A 14,016-nucleotide genomic window follows, 5' to 3' on the forward strand; every position below is an offset into this window, starting at 1 on the left:
CCTTAAGGCTCCCCAAGGTTCTCTCCAATTATCATGCCATTCTCTCCTCTCTTTGGTTGGTCCTTGCTCTCCCCCTTCTCTAAAAATTAGAAATTACGAAGTGTAGAGAATACTCCTTCTTGCTTGACTACTGCCCTTTAGATACCTTCTCCTCTTTCTTTTTTCCTACTAGTTACTCCATAGGATACTTTACTTTCTACCCAAAGTTCTTTGGCCCTTCTCTCCACTTGCCTCCACTTTCATTATTTCTTTAACTTTCAATATCTTGAGAGAGATTCCAGCTTATCTAAGTGAAACATTGTTACCAAGTGATGTGGTAACAAGTAGAAAATGGAGGGTGACATCCAATGGAGGTAAATGTGGTCCAAACCACAATTCTAGAGTTAGGATCAATGCTGGATCGGTTGGATAGGCTATACTTGTTCAATGGACCTCAAATTTGGATATGTTGTAGTCAACATCCATTGGAACATGTTTCATGAAGATCTTCCCCAAATCCAAGCACCAAAACATGCTGATCCAAGGCCAAGAAGTTGACCTACGAAAATGACCAAAAATAGAATTTATATTCAATAATGCACTTTTATCTCACATTTATTCCAACCAAGGTAAAACCTATAGAAACACAAAAAGGGAGAAGAAAAAAACCTAAACAATTTCAAGAACTAAAAACATTGGGTGAATGACATGATAAATCTTGTGAAAAATTGAACTGAACACTTAATACTAAAGCAAAAAAGGACTTGTTCTTGAAGATGTCATCCAAAGAGCGCTCATCTTGGATACTCTTCAAGTTAGGATGATTAATGTATTTTGATCGTCATGGATTTCGTTGAATTATATTTTTGTTTGTGCTATTGTGGTTGTACTTTGGTTGAACTATTTTAGTTATAATTTGGTTGAAGTATTTTGGTTGTAATTTGATTAAACTAATGGGTGAATTTCACTTTACTACCCTCAAGTTTCCCGAAATTTACACTTTGCTACCTAAAGTTTTTTTCGTCTCAACTTCGTACCCAAAATTTAATTTTTCTACCACTTTCGTACCTCCGTCAACCTGCTGTCAAAAAATCCGTTAACTTATGACGTGACAAATGATATGAGACTTACAAATTATTAAAGAATAATAAATACATTTATAAAGCATGATAAATATTTATAATAGAAAAAATACTGGAAATTTAAAACAAAAACAAAAAACAAAAAACTCTCTCCACCAATTTTTCTCTCATCCCCTTTCTCTGAGCAACCACCCTCAACCCATCGTCATCCCTCACCCCTCCCCACCCTAACCATCCCTTGTTTCTCATATATGATATCTATAAAGAAAGATATAAATATTTTTTTCCTTCTTTAATTGGAGCAAGATTCCTCTCTCAAGTAAACAATCCAAGAAAGAAAAAAGAATGATTAGGTGCAAGGGATTGAAATTTCTACAGCAACCCTCCATTTTCTCTTTTTTGTTGAGACTAGAGGGCTCTGGGTTCCCCCAACATGAATGACGATGTTGTACAGTGAGTCTTCCAAAAAACCAGTCGTGTCGTCGACTCTCCCAACTATCACCAGCTTGTAACTTTGATTTGGAATTCATGTATGTTCTTAGTGGGTGGAAGGGTTCAACTCATGATTCAAAGCTACTACGTGATGCTTTATCAAGGAGGAATGGACTTAAAGTGCCCCAAGGTAAGTACTTATTTTTTAAATGATAAATATATTTTTTTAACTTTTCATACTAATTTTATATGTATTATATATATAATTAGGTAAATATTTCCTGGTGGATTGTAGATTTCCTCAAAGTGAAAATGAATTGTTCAATCTTTGCCATGCGTCCTTGCAGAATGTGATTGAGAGGACATTTGATATTTTTAAATTGCGATTCATAATTTTTAAATCGGCGCCTCCATTAACATTTAAGACACAAGCAGAGCTTGTGTTGGCATGTGTAGCACTACATAGCTTTCTTCACAAAGAGTATCGTTCTAATGAATTTCCAATTGAACCAACAAATGAATCTTCATCATCTTCATATGCAATATAACTAGTTAATGAAGATGATACTTTTGAACATATTGTTTAAACCCAAGAGCAACAACAAGAAGATGCTAATGCATGGAGGGCTAGCATAGCTTTAGATATGTGGAGAGACGCTACCTAGGAGGACATGAAGCTACATCAAATTGGATATTAAAAAATTGGGAAGATTGTGTTGGGTTTTACTTTTCTTTACCAAGATTATCATTTGTTTGTACCATATCTGACCAAGCAACTAGAAGAAAATCTAAGTAAGGCAAAGAGTCTCACATTGGAATATTACATGATGTGTAAAATCTCATTCACCTATAAAAGGAGACCTCTCTACTTAGGAAGGGATCCCTAGGCTGGGCTTGACCTTCAGTAATGGGCTTCTCCTTTCTTCCCTTTATATTTGGGCCTAACTCTTTGTACAAATGTAAATACACATTATTATAAGAATGAGAATATATTTCTTTGTGGATGAAGCCCATTCATTAAGGGTAAACCATGTATATCTTGTCTTCTGTATATTTATTGCTTGCCCAAATATTCACACATGTTGAAGGTCCTCACCTTCATCCATCATCCATCACAGCTCATCTCTAAGTTGGACTCAATCTTGGCCGTCCATGTTTTAGTATCAACAGTTTGCCTCCGTTTGTGGGAATCGACACAAAAGGCTTTTGTTGTTCTCCCATTCTTCAGTGCCCTTCGACGCTCATACAATCAGCATCACCTAATAGGCTTTTCGGTAGTACCATGCTGGAGCAACGGTGAATGCTAAGGCAACAATTGCAAAATATGACATTTCAAGGGACGCCTACGTGGCTCGCTTCCATGAGGTAAGTGGCATGTTCATAACTTTCCACAATATTTAATATTAGGGGAAAAAACTACACATGAGTTCAAGGAAAAGTCAACCAAGATGCGGCTATCACTTTGCATACCTTGTATGCCTTGCATGACCAAGAGGGCAAACCACCATCTCAACAAGATTCAAAGTACTGAATGGTAATACCACCAATTCAAGTCCAAGGGGAAGCCGAAGTAATTCATTTCAATAAGAAGATAATGATTGCTGAACGCTGCCTACCTTCAGATCATGAGACCTTACCCTTCGGCACGCCTTTGTCATTCAACGTGTGCGATGCCTTCGACACTTTGTCATCATTCAACGCGTACGATGTCTTTGGCACCCCGCCTTTTCGATGCGTGTGATGCCCTTGACAGCCCGTCATCGGTCTGCACATGCAATGCCTTCGACACCCCATCTCTCGATCCCGTGCGATGCCTTTGGCACCTCGGTCATTTGGTGCATGCGATGCCTTTAGCACCCTGTCATTTGGCGTGTGCAATGCATTTGGCACCCCGTCATTCGGCATGTGCGATACCTTCGGCACCCCTGTCATTTAACGAGTGTGATGCCTTTGGCACCCCCATCATCGGCACCCTACCTCTCCGACGCATGCGATACCCTCAGCATCTTGTCATCATTTAGCGCGAACGATGCCTTTGGCACATATGGTAATGCCTTCTCAGGAACATCACTTTTCGTAAAGATAAATGGAATATCCTTATTTTTTCTATTTCATTATTCTATTAAAAAGTGCATATCTAATTGTGATTAACATTGAGCAAGTAAAAGCATATCTAATTGAGATTAAAAAATTCATATCTAATTGTCATCAGCTTTAGTAAAAGGCACGTGAACTTGAAAAGTGGGGTGGTATTAATATATTGCTCAGCTATCAAAAGGGGACAAGCTCACAAGTGGCAATCAACAATTACACATACGGTATCTCTACAAAGATCTCTAACGGCACTTAGCTGCCATTCTGCCTCATGCGCCCCTCAAATGCCAATTGGAACAAATATTGCCACTCTGCATCCCTAGGCTGAGAAATTACTCAAGGCACTTGCGAGGTTCAAATTGAAGCATGTAAGTTTATGCCCCCATATCATACAGTTCGACACCATGCCAAACAACTGATCAATACCCAACATGCATATATATTCTTGACAAGCACATCACCATCAATTAAAAAAGATAAGGGCCACCTTGCATGTATATCATTGCATGACATTAACCCATATGCCATTAGGTTACCGTTCGACAATTTCAAAAGGATTTCAAACGACAATGGTCTCGAACAGAAACTTCAAGACATCACCACCTTGCTTATTATTCATGGGCTATCGTTCGGCACCCTCAGCGATAATGGCTCAAGACACCCTCGTGTCTATTTTCAAAAATAGTCGAAAGAGACTACATCCATAACATCAATTGACATGTGTCTAATAAAGAGGAAGCTCCAGATCAATCCAGGCTACCAATCGGCAAGCTGGGATGAAGTTGCCAAATATTAGGCAACTACAGGTTACTGTACGACACCATCCACTCCACCAGCCTGGAGAGATGCTTGAATTCCCATGAACACCAAATTATTGAATGGGAAGCGAAGAAAACTGAGCACATAAACGCACTCTACTCCAATACCAAATGTCATCCCAAAGGTTGAGGTTCCCATATGTTCCTCGAAATCATGTTCGGTAGCAGCGCCAAATCAAGACCAATAAGTTCAAAAAGCAGACAATTTTGAAAATGCACAAGTTCTGCAGATTGCCCATCGTGGTGTGTTTTGGTCCCTCACTTAATTTTGGACTCCAATCACAGGATGCCAAACGGTATTGTAGAATTCCTATCTTCAATCCACTCGAAGCTCCCCTTCTCATCAATAATCATACACCTACATTCGGCAAGTCAAGACAACTAGCATGTGCCTACACCTCCAAATGATCTGTAAATTCATTAATCGGCATTTTCGCCGGTCACCGATCCGTGCCCACAATGGATGAATGCATATATTCATGGTTATGAAGCCTTCAATCGCACTCCAAGGGTTGAGGCCAACATGTTTCTTGGAATTGCGCTTAGCAGCAGCAACGAATCAAATTGACGAGCCCAAATTGCCATCAATCTTGAAAATACATATGTTTCGCATATTCCCACTGTGAATCGACATATTCAATCCACTATGAAGAGCTACCCCTCATTAGCATTCATACATCTATCGTTCGGTAGCTTAGCCAAGAGACACACCCAAACCGATAGGTGATAAAGGATTGCCGACTCTATTTGCAAAATCCCACGTACTTGATGGGGTAACACAATGCCCAACAATTTTATCAAGAAGCCTTGTGTTCTTGCCTAATTTTGTGCAGCAGCACCATCACTTAGAAGCTTCACATATAGAACAAACCCCCTTTTGTATGTTGAGAGAATTGCCGAATGTTTTCGCTGAAAAGTCATCTACCCACGTAGGAGTTATAGGCTTAATCTCTCAAAGCTTATGCTGGCGCTATCCACTTTTACAAAATTAAAAAGGGCACGTGGGTTGAGCAAAAAGGGGATGGGCCTTATCTTTGGCAACAGTGAGCCAACACCTACTAAACTTATTGTAGCCCATCTTATAGTTCGGCACCAACATATCGCTTTCAACATTCTCCCTCCACTAAACTTATAATGACCTTTGGTACCTTGCCCTTTTACAGTCCATCATGATGATCAACACCTTGTCCTTCGACAGTTTACGTCAAGATGCTAGGATCGGTAGGTACAGAGAATTGGCTTAAAAACTCTGTACCGAGCCACATGCAAGTTTCTCCCTTCAAGATCCTTCTTACTTGAGAACGTAGGGTATTGGAGATGGTGCACCACACAACTTGGAAGAACACAAAGGAGTTGCTCAGTCAGTGCATTGAAAATTATAATCTCCAAGAAAGAAGTACCTCCTTACTTAAGAACTTGGGGGACTGTTGTTTGTATCATATTTGACCAAGCAACTAGAAACAAATCTAAGCAAGGCAAAGAATCCCACATTAGAATATTATTACAAGATGTGTAGGCTTCTCCTCACCTACAAATCTAAGCAAGGCAAAGAATCCCACTTAGGAAGGGATCCCTATGCTGGGCTTGACTTTTAGACATGAGCTTCTCCATTCTTCCTTTTATATTTGGGCCCAACCCCTTGTACAAATGTAAATACACATTATTAGAAGAATGAGAATATACTTCTCCATGGATGTAGCCCATTCATTAAGGGTGAACCACGTATCTTGTCTTCTGTATATTCATCGCTTGCCCAAATCTTCACACACATGTTGAAAGTCCTCACCTTCACCCATCATCCATCACATCTCATCTCTAAGTTGGACTCAATCTTGGTAGTCCATTTTTTAGCATCAATAGTTATGTTATGAAGTATTTCATCTTGGGTATCAATTTCATATTATGAGTTCGTACAAAAAAAAATTCGAGGAGAATATTTGTGGAAGATTGATCATTGCATAATTGTATATCATTTTGTACCCTTATAGCATATGATTTGATTATGTTTTTGAGTTAAACTTGTGCGTTTAATCTATTTTGTATATGTCATTCAGTTAATTGAGCTTTAGGTAGCACTGGATAGAAAAAGGTGCAAAATGGTGCAAAAACATGCAAACCTGAAGACTAAGTTAGCAATTTGTTTCAGGCTTAACATCTTCATTTGACCTTGGTTTGGCCCAATTGACATGTGGTTGGAAAGATGACATTCTGGACTTCAAGTTGGAGGGCTCAAAGTTGTCATTTTCTTAAGGGAATTTCAAGTTATGAGCCCACGAAATTGTTGGTCATTCTAACCTAAGCATGAGCTAATTGTTGTTTGGTCATTCTGATCTAAGCATGCATTGATATTGTCGGTGATCTAATTATAATTCAAGTGGAGCTTTCTAGCAGCCAAAAGAAATAAAAGAAGATGAAGTGCAACAAACCAAATAAGAAAAGAAATTGATTTTCAATTACATTGGTGTGTTAGGTCAAGTGGGTGTGGTTGGTGGACTTAATTATATAATCTGATTTCACCTAACCCCTGTGCCTATAAATATAGAGTCTCCAAAGAGCTAAAACTCATTCATGATTCATGATTCATCATACATTCTCCACATATTCAGACACAAAGGGACACATTCATAGTGTAGAGAAGGGAGAGAGGAGTAAGGGCAGCAGTTGGGAGGCCTTGGCCTCCTAGCAGCCCTAGAGTTGAGCTTCCATCTCTAGCATACTGGTCTTATCTTCTTATCTTCCCTTCTATTTCCCTTATATTTTTCTTTCCTGTATTTTGTTTTTCAAAGTCTTGAAATTTTCTGTTATTGTTATGAATGATGATTTTAAGTTTTCAAGTTTGATTGGTTTCCAAGTTTCAATTCTAGTTCTTGTTCTTATTCGTTATGCTTATATGTTGATATGCTTGTTTGAATGTTTGATTACCATTTAAACTTGTATGTTAGTTATCTTGGTTGGAATTAAGAGTAGACATAATGCCTTAATTCAAATTGAACTATAAATAGGAAGAGTATGTATGGACATTAGATAACAGGGATTAGATACATGCTTGGTTGTTTTAAATGTTGTCCTATGCTTAATGGATTTCTAATGCCTGATTTAGGTTCGAAAACAAAGGATCTGATTAGGGAATTAGGAATACAAGGTTTCGACCAAACACCATGGCTAAATTATATTTTAGAGAGAAATATTAATCTTTTTACTTGAATTGACCTTGTTAATTTGATTGCTTGAGACTTAGAATTGGATTGTTCCCTAGTGTCCTAAAACTGTTTTCAAACCCAAAACCAGTTTTAGTTTCTTCTTCTTTTGTTTAATTTTATGTTTTCAATTATTGTACTCTTCTCAATCATGTTTAAACTTTGCTTTCAATTTCGGTTTTGTTTATTTTATAACTTCTGGTTTTCTGGAATTGGGTACGACCTCATGTGTACGACCTCGTACTTGTCTTGCTATACTACTAATTGGCCTATAAAATTGCGAGTTAACATAGATCCTCTTCACTCTCGATCCTAATTTCCTCAAATCCTGCAAAATAAATGCGGTCAACAAAGACCCTTTGATACCAAAGTCAGTGAAATGGTCTTAAGGAGATACAACTTTAACTAAAAGGATGGAGCTTTCCTCTACCTGAGAGGAGTTGGTGTGTGTGTCGGGATGGGAGGGGGAAAAAGAGAGAGAGAGAGAGAGAGAGAGAGAGAGGAGTCTTGCTAGGGTTCTTAGAATTACCTCATGTGTAGTGATATGCCATCTTTATATAGAGCGTCCATCTTTGGTAGGGTTTGTGGAGAATAATTCCCTATTGATGGGAATTATTCTTTTCCTTAAATGAGATGATAGGATAAGATCGAGGAGATTTGGTAGAAATTGAATCCTTGATTTAGGAAGATATTCCTATTTTAAATCAAGAATAATTGGCTAATTAAATAGGATTTAATTAGCACAATTATTGACCTAAGGAATATTCATCTGTCTATGTGTCACCTTCTAATTGGTTGTCAAAATTCATGTTCTCACAAATGCCCTTCAGCTTCTACATGGCGCGAGTAGGAAATGTGAAATACTTGTTGGGCTTTTAATCCCCCTTCTTGTCTATTCGACTTATTGGAATGAACTGGGTAGCGTATTTTATGGTGTGTGGCAGAAGTGATTGCATTGAGCTTGCAAATCCATGGTATGCCCAAAATGCCAATGTAGGGAGATCACTTCGATAATCATAAAAGTCTGGGAGTTGATCACTAGTGAGGAATAAACATCTAGGTTTATTGTTCCCAAGGTAACCGATGTCGTCTCATTGAAGCCGGTTAGTGGCCTGGCGAACTTGTTGATTTTGCCCTCCATGTCCATCTGTTGAACAACTGAAAGTTGTAGTATGTTGGTTGCGTTGCACTCGTTTTCGTGAATTCGGTTGATCACGGCTTGCGCAACCTAGATGCTGATGACAAGGGCGTCATTGTGTGGTAGATCAAGCCCAATTAGGCACTTCTTTTGGAAGCAGATTACATAATCTTCTTATATTGCTAGGCAGCTAGTTAAGACTTGAGAAATTACAGTTGCCTATTTAATCTTCCTCTTCTTATCTTTGCTGGACATTCCGGACTCCTCGAAGTTTGCTAGGATAGTGTTGATCTTTATGATATTTTGGGGAGGTTCCTTGGTAGCATCACTAATGGCGGATCTAGGAATATTTGTAGGAGTAGGCTAAATTTTTGTTTTGGGGTAAATTATAAGCCATTGTTTGTTACAATATATATATATATATATATATATTATATGCACTCTTTTTTCATTATATTTTCTTCATCATATTTAGAACTTTTTCTTATTATACAACATTTGAAATAGAAAAAATGTTGGAATTATTGATAATATTGTTGAAATATTTGGAAGAGAGTGAAGGGAAACAAAGAAAGTGTTAGGGGGTTACAGGAGTTACCATAGTTAAGGGTCTTCAATGACAATACATTAGTGTTTGAGCTGTTATGTTGTTATTAGCCTTTATTAGGATATAATGGGTTTTTCATTTCATTGTAACCACTAGGAAGATATCTTATAGTTTGGGTATAAATATAGGTTGTAACATCTCAAATATTATAATTGAATATACAGTTTCTACATGGTAACAAAGCTAATGGCTAACGCCGATTAGCAATCCTCCAATTGCCAACATTGAGAGTCGTTGGCGCTCCTCATTCCTCACCCTTAAGGGTGTTTGTATGTATAGTGTTTTTTCCTCTTTGCTTCTCAAAAATGAATATGTTTTTTCTTTCCACCTCAGCTGTAGCCGCACTTTTCTTTTACCACTGCAACCTTTTCTTCTGTTAGCCTATTATTTTTTGTGTCTCCATCACGCTGTCTTCATTGCAGATTGTCTCTTCACTGGCTCTTATCTCTCTCATGTTGTGCTATCCTGCCATTATTGTTCTCTTGCACAGCCACTGCCTATCCTTCTTGAGCTTTTTGTTCTCATAAGCTCCCTTTTTTGTCCATTTCTTCGTCTCATAAGCTTTTGAACTTTTCCTTACCGTCTTGGTTTCTCTCTTTCTCTTGAAATCTCTGTCCACTTCTTTGTCTCCCTCGCGCCGTCTTTCTCGCTGAGCTGTCTCTCTTCCCTCCGTGAGCCTTGTCAATGCTCGCTGAGCCTTATCCTAGTATGCAATCGTGGTTTCTATCTCTCATGAATTTCTGATGGTTTCTCTCTCTCATGTATTTCTGATGGTTTCTCTATCGTGTTTTCTATACTTTCCCCTCATTTGTTGATGCTGCTTGTCATCGCTCATTGAGCCGTCTCTCTTTCCTTCATGAGCCTCATCAACGCTTGCTGAGCCTTCTCTGCCGTGCTACACACCAATGCTCCTTTGCACAGCCCCTGTTTCTTCCTCTGTGTTGCCGACTTGGTATCGGCCACTCAAGCCCTATCACTGTGTTGCTGCCTTGGTATCGGCCTCACACGCTCTATCTATGCTCAACCTGTGTTCTCCTCCCCTCTTAAGCCCAATCTCTTTCTTTGATTTTACTGTTGGTCTCTGTCTTCTTCAATGCTCTCTCACGCTGCATTTCTTCTTCTCTGTTACTTGGGTATTGTCTTCTTTTCTTTATAATTTTTTTATGTTACTGGGGTATTATCTTCTCTTCTTTTCAATTGTGTTTTCTCTCTCCCTGTCATGGGCTGTCTCTGGAATCTTGAGTTTCCTTTCCTTTTCATGGATTGTCTCTTGCATCTTGTTCTCTCTCCTTCTCTTGACTACTTTCTCTGTCTCACTTGGTTTTCTCCTTTATTTCTTATTATTGTTTTTTGGGTCAATCATCCCTCTATATTTTAATCTATATGGGCCTCTATCCTCTTGTGATAATATTTTCGTTATTACTTCTTTGTTCCCCTATGGTTTTCTTCCCCGTACCTTATTGTTTCTGTGGTGCTTTGAAATTCAAACGTGCCCATGCTCTCGTTTTCTTTTCTCTGTTTCCCAAGTTGGTTTCACCTTTTATCCTCTACTGTTGTGCTGCATCCTCTCTTAACCTCTTTATTCCCTTCAAATATTCCTTCTTTTATCTCTGCACGCACCCCTTTCTGTTTTCCATGTGATGAATTTTCTTTTGTTTCCATTCCTCATCTTTATTATATTCCTTCTTTTCATGTCTTATTTCCAAACTTGTCACCTCTCCAGCGTCAAGTTTGCGAGGGAGTATTGGGGGGTTACGGGAGTTACCATAGTTAAGGGTCTTCAATGACAATACATTAGTGTTTGAGCTGTTATGTTGTTATTAGCCTTTATTAGGATATAATGGGTTTTCGTTTCATTGTAACCACTAGGAAGATATCTTATAATTTGGGTATAAATATAGGTTGTAATATCTCAAATATTATAATTGAATACACAGTTTCTACATAAAGAAAAAAGGAACAAATATTTAGAAGGAATTAAAGTACAAAAAAGGAAGTAAAAATAAAATGAAAACATCACCTTTTGTTGGGCAGTGTACCTGACAAAATAAAAACACATTCCACCCCAACACATATCTCAACCTCTCTTTTTTATTATTATATTTCCACTTCTCTCTCTTTTTGTTTGTTTAATCTCTTATTTATTTATTTATTATTATTTTGTTTTCCTCTTCTCTATCCCTCTCTCTCTCTCTCTCTTTATTCTTTTTTGTTCTTCCTCTCTTATTCTTTTCTTTCTTTTCTCTCCGTCTGCTCCATCTCTCTATTCTTTCTTCTTGTAGTGGACTGATTTCTTGTCCATAGCGGGTTAATTTCTTTGAATGGTCTAGATTGAGCCTACACAATAAGCCTAATCTCAAAGTTAGCATTGTGCTAAAGTACATGTTAGCCCATATATGGATCCGCCCTTGAGCATCACGATTCTCGATATGCTGAAAAGCTTTCTTGGCCACGAACTCGGTGAAATGGCCCTCTTTTACCAGCTCTTCAAGATGCTTCTTCCAAGATCGGTAGCGTAGTGTCCATGCGTTTCGTGGAAGGCGCAGATGCTTCTTCCGAGATCAGATTTCAGAGGTGACGGCTTCTTCAGCCATGGCTTATCCTTAACTTGGGTCAGATTTGATTGACAGGAATTGTAAATTCAGTGTAGCTCTTACTAGCTACAGAGTCGCCTTTGGATGGGAACTGGCATTGCCCTCCATTATTCCCAATGTTTGGTCCGTAATTCTTTTGTCCTACCTCATTGGGTAGTTGGTCAGGTTGTTTGACAGACTTCTTAGCAGTGGTCATATCGTCGTCCCAAAGCACGTAATGCTCCGCTGTTGTGAAGACATCAGCTAGGGAAGCATGTGTTAGGAGCTTCTTGTAAGGGAAACATGTATCTTAATGCCAACATGTTAATCAACACGTTCCTATCCTCCTTGTAAAGGAAACATGTATCTTAAACTTTCTATTGAATTTTAGCCACAAAACATATGAATATCTATTCAATAGTGGAAGCAATTTACTTAAAACTTGTTGGGCTAAGTCTATTCCATTTTTACCCATGTATCTTTGAGACATAATCTTTTTATACACAAAATTCAAATGAAAGAAGAATGAGAAAAATACCGTTAAAGCTCATTGATAGTATTTTTAGTACCTGTACAAACAGGGTTAAAATCACGTAAAATACTTGCAAGAATACAAGGCTATTGTAGTATATATGCTCATGCAAGGTCGTTCTCCACAAGGACTATTTAGCAATTTATGTGAAAACAATTTCCAATTTATTACCTAAAATTAAAAGTAGAGAAAGATTAATATGAACTTGTGTGATACTAAAAATAAATTTGAAACATAAACAATTACGAATGAAGGAAAGATTTTCAAATACCAATTTATAAAAGCACTAGGGTTTCACCATCACCTAGCAATCCTATGAATTTCTACCAATTACTTATTATTTGCACAAGCCACTTTGAAGGTTAGGTTTTCCTAATTTATATTTTACTTGGAACCTCCAACATAGAACGTATATCCAACATGCAACCCGTCCGAACGTTCGGATCAAATCTGAACATAAAAGACTCATTAAGTTATGTAAAAACCCTTTGAAAAACCATGCAACCCTTAAGACGTGGTGTTCATCTTTAGTGAAATTCAAATTATTAATCACAAGAAGCTAGCATCAATTTCAGGGAACCTTCCGACCAAAATTGCATCCAATTACTTTCCTAAAGATCCTAATGGTGATCAGGCATTAAGACAATTAGATAGTTTAAAACAGTGATTAACAATTCAAAGTAGGCATGCACTCAATCATAAGCAATTAAATAAAGATCACATATTCATGCTAAGGTTCAAGGCCCTAGCAAAAGAGAATTAGTTACGCATATTCATAATTGAAATCCAAGAAAATATCATTCGGAAGAATAAGAATGAAAACACTTGAAAGTCGCTAAACCCAAAACCCTAGCAATTGCTCCAAACGCCAAAAAGAACTTTAAAAGGGAGTCACTAAATTGCTGTGAAAAGGAGCTTAAATACCTCCTAAAACCTAGCTACCCAAGCCCCACAAGGAAACTAAGTTAAAATAAAATAAGACTAGGAAATAAAGTCCAAATTGGATTAGGAGAATCTGTCCACAATCTGCCTAGCCACGTTTTGGTCTCAAATCTCCTCCAAATCTAGCCCAAGATAGCTCATTTTAAAGATAAAAATATTTCAAACACTTCTCCAGAAGGTCATGAACCCATCCGAGGTCATCTTGGGCTCCAAAAATGCAATACAAGCCCAAAGCGTCACTATTCCAACACTGCACATCACTCCTTCATTTATTCACCAGGAAATCATCACTTGGTGGAAAAGTATGATATTTTGATATGATCAAGCTAAGTGACTCACGTACGTCCTCCAACTGGAATTACTCTAAAATTCATCTATTTGATTATGTTTTTCTCTAGAGGAAGTCGAGAGTCCTATATTGAAAATATAATTCAAAGTATCAAAATTCTTCCAAAATATTAACCAAAATATACTAAGAATAGGGTTAAATATATAATATAAAACAGACTCATCACTCATCTTGGTTAAACCAAGTTTGAACACCTTGTGCAAGGCCTTTTTTCTTCCTTGAACTTGTATAGATTCTTTAATAAAGGCATCGAATGAGATGCCCACTATTTCA

This window comes from Prunus mume, linkage group LG1 (assembly GCF_029339155.1).
Source record: "Prunus mume cultivar Tortuosa linkage group LG1, ASM2933915v1, whole genome shotgun sequence".
NCBI classification, from domain to species: Eukaryota; Viridiplantae; Streptophyta; class Magnoliopsida; order Rosales; family Rosaceae; genus Prunus; species Prunus mume.